We start from the raw sequence: 6,758 nt of genomic DNA on the forward strand, positions 1-6,758 counted from the left end.
ATTGCAGTTCAGACTAGGCTCATTCCTGGCACCCAGGATCCACACATGGCAGCTCTGATGTGTGGAAGGGCCAGAGGTGAAGGAAGAACCTCCCCCTACCAATATCTCTCTTCAGTTCCGAGGGTAGAACAGATAGTGGCCATAGAAAGAGCTGAGGGCAGCAGGAATAAAATACCACAGGTAGACCACTGCTTACCACCTGCTGCCCACCTTTCTTTTAGACATCAGGCAGTGAACAAAGGATGATGGCATCACAGGAGTAAAAAAAAACTCCATGTCTTCAATTCTGTCCACACTCTTAAACTCTTATATTTAGATATGGAGAAAATAGATTAAAGGCAAACTTATTTTGTGGGCTGAGCTCAGTGGCTCATGCCTGTAATCTCAGCACTTTGGGAGGCCAAGGCGGACAGATCACCTGAGGTCAGGAGTTCAAGACCAGCCTGGCCAACATGGTGAAACCCAGTCCTAAAAAAAAAAAAAAAGGCAAACTTATTTTGCTATTTGACTTTGGCATTAATTGTCTGGCTGTGGTTATCTGTTTTCTTGAGTGGTGACTGCACTCCTGTGGTGACTGTACAGGATCTCAGGCATACGCCTGCCTCGGCTTCTCAAAGTGCTGGGATTACAGTTGTGAGCCACTGTGCCCGGCCAAAATCTTCTGTATATGGAATTGTAACCAGGCCAGGTGCGGTGTCTCACGCCTGTAATCCCAGAACTTTGGTAGACCAATGTGGGCAAATCATGAGGTGAGGAGTTTGAGATCAGCCTGGCCAATATGGTAAAACCCTGTCTCTGTTAAAAATGCAAATATTGGCAGGAGAATCACTTGAACCCAAGAGTCAGAGGTTGCGGTGAGCCAAGATCGTGCCATTGCACTTCAGCCTGGGTAACAAGAGCGAAACTCCATCTCAAAAAAAATCATATATATATATACAAATATTACCTGGGTGTGGTGATGTGCACCTGTAGTCCCAGCTACTCAGGAGGCTGAGGCAGAAGAATCCCTTGAACCTGGGAGGAGGAGGTTGCAGTGAGCCATGACCATGCCACTGCAGTTCAGTCTGGGTGACAGAGCAAGATTCTGTCTCAAAAAAACAAACAACAACTATATCAATGTTGCTATCTGCTTATGAGAAGAAACTTTACTGATTAGCTTCAGCTTAAGATCTGCGATGGGTATACAACTGCAAATGTTTGAAGGGGCCCTTCTGAATGGTGAGATTATCAACCCAAGGTTCAAGGTCCTGAAATCTTGCTGCAGTGTAGATGGCAAGCCAACTCAATCTCTGGATTATAGATTATAAAGGGTTTTACTGTCCTCAGTCAGTAGACCATTAAAAATATTCTTTACCTGGCTGGGCATGGTGACTCACGCCTGTAATCAAGCACTTTGGAGGCCAAGGCAGGCGGATCACCTGAGGTTGGGAGTTCAAGACCAGCCTGACCAACATGGTGAAATCCCGTCTTAAAAATATATATATATATTCTTTACCTGGTAAAAATATGCTTTGCCATAATGCACTGAAGCTTTGCTGCACTTAATCACATTAGACTTTAGTAGCAGAAGATACATGCGGTTCCATTATCAGATGCAAAAGCCATCCAATGACTTGACTGTAACAATTTTTTTTTTTTTACTCTCAGTGAATCTGATTGTTATCAATCTCAATTACAAAAGAAATCCAGTCAATTTAGTTAGCTTTGCTTAATACTACTGTATCCGGGCTAGGTATGGTGGCTCACTCCTGTAATCCTTTAGGAGGCCAAGGCAGGTGGATAACCTGAGGTCAGGAGTTCAAGGCCAACATGGTGAAATCTCATCTCTACTAAAAACACAAAAATTAGTTGGGTGTGGTGGCAGGTGCCTGTACTCTCAGCTACTCGGGAGGCCGAGACAGGAGAATGGCTTGAACCTGGGAAGTGGGGTTGTGGTGAGTCGAGATTGTGCCACTGTACTCCAGCCTGGGCAACAGAGTAAAACTCCATCTCATCAACAACAACAACAACAAAAACTACCGTATCTGTAATACTGTATTTAACAGTGTTATAACTTGTCTAGTGAACTAAGTATCTTTATTATTGGAGACTTTTTCAGAAATGTTCCATGAGCAAAAACATACTTTCTAATAGCCTTTTAGCTACTGATATAACATCCGACTTTTCGCAGGAGAAAACTTCTTTTGTTTTTGAGTAACAACTAATATTGTTGTTGTTATCTGTTTTCTTGAGTGGTGACTGCACTCCTGTGCACTCGAGAAAACAGAGAACAACACCGTTAGAATTCATCACTTTGACACGTTCCCATTATTATTATTATTATTTTAGAGACACAGTCTTGCTATGTTGCCCAGGCTGGAGTGCAGTGGCTATTCACGGGCGCGATCCCACTACTGATCAGCACCGGAGTTTTGACCTGCTCCGTTTTCGACCTGGGCCGGTTCACCCCTCCTTGGGCAACCTGGTGGTTCCCCACTCCCGAGAGGTCACCATATTGATGCTGAACTTAGTGCAGACACCAGATCGGCATAGTGCACTACAGCCCAGAACTCCTGGGCTCAAGCAATCCTCCAGCCTCAGCGTCCCGAGTAGCTGGGACTACAGGCACGTGCCACCGCGCCTGACTCCATTATTTTTTTAAAGAGCTTTAAAAAAAAAAACAAAAAAAAAAACAGTTTGAGCACCTTGGCTCATGCCTGTAATCCCAGCATTTGGGGAGGCTGGACTGATCTTGTGCACTAGGCCCAAACAGAATAAACAAAACTAAAATGAAGTCACCCATGCTAAATGTGACATAATCAAACCAAAATTTTAAGAAAATAGGTAGATCCTAAAGCACACTAGTTTATCTCTTTCTTTCTTCCTTCCTTTCTTTTCCTTTCTTTCTTTTTCTCTCTTTCTTTCTTTTTGAAAAGAGAAGGCCGGGCGCAGTGGCTCACGCCTGTAATCCCAGCACTTTGGGAGGCCGAGGCGGGTGGATCAAGAGGTCAAGAGATCGAGACCATCCTGGTCAACATGGTGAAACCCCGTCTCTACTAAAAATACAAGAAATTAGCTGGGCACGGTGGCGCGTGCCTGTAATCCCAGCTACTCGGGAGGCTGAGGCAGGAGAATTGCCTGAACCCAGGAGGCAGAGGTTGCGGTGAGCTGAGATCGTGCCATTGCACTCCAGCCTGAGTAACAAGAGCGAAACTCCATCTCAAAAAAAAAAAAAAGAAAAAAAAGAGAAAAGCAGATTTGAACACAAGGAGGTCTCCTCTACTGTAACCCTTTAAAAAAAATTATAACCAGAAGTCCTTGTTTCCACTCTACAAAACCCATAGCTCTGCTGTTTTACAGTGGGATTTGAGCTACATAAGTACATTTTTTTATGGTGACAGTGTAATATCAATGTATAAAATTTTGGTCTATCTTTAAAAATTGAGAAGATGATCAAAAAAGAAAAATTGTTAAATTAATTATAGCCTAAAGCTGCCCCCTTTTCTGTTCAATTTTGGTCAATAGTTTTTTTTTTTTATATATATACATAGTAAACTGAAACCTAACCCAATATATAAATAGACTGTAACTTATTATTGTACAAACCACTGTGTTAATAAAATAACACGAACTGTTCAAACCACGTTCAAATAAGACAGTTTAAAGCTGTAGTCTATCTGGCTGTTTCTGTACCTCATTTTCATTTTCATTTTCTGTATGTACCTTTGCTTTCACTGTCAAACCTGTCTTCATAATGTGGCTATGCTGGAGTCTCTCTGAGTCTGCTCTGAATTCATGGGCTGCCCAATTTTCAAATTCTTCTATGCTCAAATAAACTCTGTTAAATTTAATTTCTATAAAGTTTTTTCTTTTTTTAATTTCCAGACTGTGTCCTGCTCTGTCACCAGACTGGAGTGCAGTGGCGAGATCTTGGCTCAGTTCAACCTCCGCCTCCCAGGTTCAAGTGATTGAACCCTGCCTCAGCCTCCCAAGTAGCTGGAACTACAGGCACACACCACCACACCCAGCTAATTTTTGTATTTTAGTAGAGATGGGATTTCACCATGTTAGCCAGGATGGTCTCAGTCTCCTGACCTTGTGATCTGCTTGCCTCTGCCTCCAAAAGTGCTGGGATTACAGGCGTGAGCCACCGTGCCCCACTATTTCTGTTTTATTTTTTATTTTAGGCTGGGTGTAGTGGCTCACACCTGTAATCCCAGCAGTTTGGGAGGCTGAGGCAGGTGGATCACAAGGTCAGGAGCTCCAGACCAGCCTGGCCAATATGTGAAAACTTGTCTCTACCAAAAATACAAAAACAAACAAACAAACAAACAAAAAAACCAGGCCTGTAATCCCAGCTGCTCTGCTGGAGGCTGAGGCAAGAGAATTGCTGAAACCTGGGAGGCAGAGGTTGCAGTGAGTTGAGATCAGGCCATAGCACTCCAGCCTGGGCAACAGAGCAAGATTCCATCTTGGGAAAAAAAAAGGTTTTTTCTTTTAAAAGTTTTCAAATTCTTTTCTTTTTTCTTTCTTTTTCTTTTGAGACTGAGTTGCTCTGTCACCAGGCTGGAGTGCAGTGGCTCAGTCTCGGCTCACTGAAACCTTTGTGTCCCAGGTTCAAACGATTCTTCCATCTCAGCCTCCCAAGTAGCTGGGACCACAGGTGAGTGCCACCACGCCCAGCTAATTTTTGTATTTTTGTAGTAGAGACAGGGTTTCACCATGGCCAGGATGGTCTCGATCTCTTGACCTCGTAATCCGCCTGCCTCAGCCTCGCAAAGTGCTGGGATTACAGGTGTGAGCCACCACACTCAGCCTCAAATTATTTTCTATGATGAAAAATAAATAATGTGTTGTTGGGCCTCGATTTTTTAAACTTATCCCTCAGCTATTATTCTATATCTTTAAAAAATTATTCTTCAATTTCCTTTCTTTTTTTGAGACAGGGTCTCACTGCATTATCCAGTCTTGATTGCAGTGGTGTAATGAATCATGGCTCACTGCAGGCTTGACCTTTCAAGCTCAAGCAATCCTCCTGCTTCTGCCACCTAAGTAGCTTGGACTATAGGCATGCACCACCATGGCTGGCTAGTAATTTATTTTTCATGGAAGCAGCATTTTATGTTGTCCAGGCTGCACTGGAACTTCTGAGCTCACCTAATTCTCCCATCTCAGCCTACCAAAGTGCTCTAAATACAGATGTGAGCCAGCTTGTGTTTCTGCAATTTCTTGAGATGATTGTTTCCAATGATAAACAGTAGTATATGAACACAAATCTGAAAGGAATCTGGCTTCTTCTGTAGAAATGTCACTCTCCAGGATTTCAAGGGTCTAGGGCAGGGCAGCTACTTTAGTAGTGTGATCTATGGAGGTGAGTGGGCTTTGGAGTCAGACAGAGTTAATCCTGAGTCTCAGCCCAGCCACTTAGTATCTGTGGGTCTTTGCACAAGTTTCCTGATGTGGAAGAGTTCTATGAACCACTCACTTATGGAAAAAAGGTAGAATAATACTGACTGCAAAATGGTGACAATTTTTCATCCCTCTTGTATCCATGCCATTGCCAGGTGCCTTTAAAGCTGTTTCGATCAAGATCCAGAATCTATTTTCCAAACCCTAGATCTGGCTGGCCTTACTTGCTTAGGGCAGTAGAAAACTATGAACGTGACAGTGGGCTAGTTTAAGGTCTAGGCTCAAATGGTCTTGAATGCTTCTGTTTTTCTTTCAGAATGCTGCCATCTTCATGAATAAAGTCCATATTATCCAGCTAGAAAATAAGATACCATGGGGAGAAAAAGCAAGGTGGCCTGTTGACAGCCCCAGAAGCGGAAGATTACCCCCAGAAGCACAGCTGGCTAGTCAACAAGCAGCTGATAATACATGTCTCAAGGAACTCAGCTGAGACCAGAAGAATGGCCCTACTCAGCCAAGGCTGAATGGCTGACCATCTCAATTATGAACTAATAAGTTTTGGATGATTTGTTATACTTCCATAGCTAACTAATACATGCACCCAGCGCAGAAAAGATGCCAGGATTCAATGAAAGATTGATTACTAGTTACCTTCTAACAATGGTCAGCCTCTAGGTACTGATTTTTTCCCCTGAATTAAAGTTGGATGTCTTGTTGTTTTTTTTTTTTTAAATTTATTTTTATTATTATTATTATTTTTTTTGAGACAGAGTTTCGCTCTTGTTACCCAGGCTGGAGTGCAATGGCTCAATCTCGGCTCACCGCAACCACCGCCTCCTGGGTTCAAGCAATTCTCCTGCCTCAGCCTCCTGAGTAGCTGGGATTACAGGTGTGCGCCACCACACCCAGCTAATTTTTGTATTTTAGTAGAGACAGTGTTTCACCATGTTGACCAAGATGGTCTCGATCTCTTGACCTCGTGATCCACCCGCCTCGGCCTCCCAAAGTGCTGGGATTACAGGCGTGAGCCACCGCGCCCGGCCTTATTTTTATTTTTTTAAGACAGGGTTTCACCATGTTGGTCAGGCTGGTCTTGAACTCCTGACCTCAGGTGATCCGCCCGCCTTGGCTTCCAAAGTGCTTGGATTACAGGCGTGAGCCACCACGCCCGGCCGTAGCTCTCATTTTATTTCAGAGGATTGCTTCCTTTCTAAAACCTCAGCCTGCCTGCTCAAAGACCAGAAGCCAGGAAGGTAAAAAAGCTGAAATTTAAAAATAATTGTTATTATATTCTTTTCATTTGTGAATAGCCATACAAAGTATTATTTTAAAATGCATATCACTTTACACACAAGTTTAAAGGCTAATAC

General features: G+C 43.2%; 1 protein-coding gene across 4 annotated transcripts in view; it reads right to left on the reverse strand.

The window, feature by feature from the left end:
* The window catches only part of LOC135276766 (mitochondrial mRNA pseudouridine synthase RPUSD3), a 132,667-nt gene that overhangs the window by 69,090 nt on the left and 56,819 nt on the right, over positions 1–6,758 (reverse strand). For all 4 annotated transcript variants that reach the window (XR_010344317.1, XR_010344315.1, XR_010344313.1 and 1 more), the window contains one exon: positions 947–1,084. The gene's annotated coding sequence lies outside the window, so the exon portion shown is untranslated. The remainder of the gene's footprint in view (positions 1–946; positions 1,085–6,758) is intronic.

This window comes from Aotus nancymaae, unplaced genomic scaffold (assembly GCF_030222135.1).
Source record: "Aotus nancymaae isolate 86718 unplaced genomic scaffold, 86718_ANA_hifiasm-v0.15.2.pri h1tg000028l, whole genome shotgun sequence".
In the NCBI taxonomy this organism is placed as follows: Eukaryota; Metazoa; Chordata; class Mammalia; order Primates; family Aotidae; genus Aotus; species Aotus nancymaae.